Below are 2,327 nucleotides of genomic sequence, written 5' to 3'. Positions count from 1 at the left end.
AAAAAGAAAAAAAAAAAAAAAAAAAAAAAAAGAATTCTCGAAAATTCCCCCAGACGCAGTCAGCTGCTGCGCAATATCGCTACGTATTACATGATAATTAGTCTTTCAACATTTGTTTATAACTAGTTTTAGACAAAAATTACAATATCTTACATACATGTCAAGCATGATAATGCTTTGATAGTTTGATTGAAGTTTGGCTAGTTGTATTTAACAATGACAACATGGTTTAATATACAATGCTTTCTGGAATCATATATGATATCACGATTCTCCGTCTTAATTGCTTGGAAGAACTTTAATCTTTGAACAAAAAAAAAAAGAACTTTCATCTTTGGTGTTTAAAAAAAAAATCTTGATCGAGTAATTTGTGTCCATTTTTTAAAATCCAGGCTATAATATATATAAATTTTTCTTGATGATTATTTTTTCAGGAAGATATAAGATAAAAAAAAATAATGAGCAAAAGGAATAGAGAAGTTGAAGAAACAGACGAACTAAAAAGAGATAGAGAGGGAGACCGCTATCCCGGCTTCGAAACTTGCAAAAATCATCGAAAAAAATGTTCGAAACAGATTTAGCACTATCCAACGGTTGGGGAAGGCAAAATTCGTTGGCGGCCTGCAGTTTTGGTTTCATACCCGCAGTTCAAGCTCTACCTAATTATGTTCAATTTCTTTTAAATCCTTTCAAATAGAAGACGCATTTATTGTAACAAACGTTTTTTTTTGTGAATAAATTTTACATTCATTAAAAAAAAAAATAGAGAGAGAAATGCTATATGTATATATAATCGTTTACATATCGCTATTTTCTTCTGTAGTTTTACCAATTTCACAAAAGAAAATAATAGTATATAATACTCTGCAAGAGTTATTTACTCCAGAAAAACCATGGATCGGAACTCAGTCTGATCATTTAAAAAAAAAAAAAAAGAGAAACAATGGCTCAAAAAAGAGGCCACAATGGCTGATAGGGTCAGTAAACTAGCCGATGTCAACGAAACTAGCCGATGTCAAAGTTATTATTCGTCAGAGCACAAGTGAACAATAATTTACATGTTTGTAACCACAAGTGAACAAAGTTATTATTATTTGAAATTGTCTAACAAACTTTTATTTATTTTGTAACCACAACTGTACGTACATTATTATTTGTTTGCCAAAAGAAGTTTAGAATGGTCAAAAGTCAAAACAACAGTTTCTTTTTATACCACCATTCATTCTCTCAAATCCTAACCACTCTCAAGGAAAAAAAAACACAAACAACGAGATGTCTTCGTCGAGTGTAGTCCAACATTTTACCCATATCCATCCACTAACGAAGGTTGACGAATATGGCGAGTTCACATGCGGTGGCTGTAAAACCATCGGCTTTGGGAAGACCTATCGATGTGCCCTGTGCGACTATGATCTTCACGACCATTGTGCCATGTGTCCCTTTACCCTCATAAGCTTTATGCATCCACAACATGAGCTCCAGCTATTTTTAATGGACCAGAACATATGTGCAACATCTGCCACAGATTGGTCGAGGGGGTTTATTACCACTGCGAGACTTGTGGTTTCGATGTCCATCCACTCTGCACACAACATCATCAGCACGTGAGCTATGTGCCTCACCCGGCTCATCTCTTAGAGCTGAGTCAGTGTGGAGCGAGCAACACGTGCATGGTTTGCCGAGGCGCAATCTTATCCTGGCGGTACAAGTGCGGTCCATGCATGCTAGATGTTCACGTGGAATGCGTTAATTCGTCTGCACCAGCTACTACAGAATCGCAAATGGATTTGAGCACTTCGCAGTATCTTCAGCCTTATAATGACGAATGCGCAGGCATACACAATGATGTACATACTAATAAAGGTCAAGTTTCGGGTCCGAGTATAAGAAGAAGAGTGTTTAGATTTTTGAAGGATTTAACGGTTGAAGTTGTCTGCACTGTCATCGCAGAAATGTAGGCCGAACTCGGTCTTTAGCGCCTTGCTTTAAATGTGCACGTCTTTATTGTTTTGCTATTATGTTTCATTTCTCTATTGTTTATGTTTGCTTTCGTTTTCTGTCAATACAATAAATTTACAAAATGTGACTAGGTGAGCTATACAACCCCAACCGAATTGACTCGAACCAAAACTAAACGTCCAAACCCAAATTCATCAATCAGAATAACAAAATTCACCAATCCAAAATAAAAAATAAATTAAAAATCACCAATCCTATGTTTAATCTCAATAAACTTGGATAGCATGTCATCATGTATGGACCAATGATAAACACTGAAATGTTGTGTGATCATCGTCATCCTTTTTTTTTTTTCGTTGTAGTCATGT

The 2,327-nt window shown here is 35.5% G+C and overlaps 1 pseudogene; it reads left to right on the top strand.

Annotated features, from left to right (window-relative positions):
* The first annotated feature begins 786 nt into the window (after positions 1-786).
* On the top strand, positions 787-1,958 carry LOC110228845 (annotated as a pseudogene).
* The last annotated feature ends 369 nt before the right edge of the window (positions 1,959-2,327 follow it).

The sequence above is a fragment of the Arabidopsis lyrata genome, assembly GCF_000004255.2.
Source record: "Arabidopsis lyrata subsp. lyrata unplaced genomic scaffold ARALYscaffold_4, whole genome shotgun sequence".
In the NCBI taxonomy this organism is placed as follows: domain Eukaryota; kingdom Viridiplantae; phylum Streptophyta; class Magnoliopsida; order Brassicales; family Brassicaceae; genus Arabidopsis; species Arabidopsis lyrata.
Note: the sequence above shows the minus strand (reverse complement) of the source record. Positions and strands in the feature narration are given on the sequence as shown.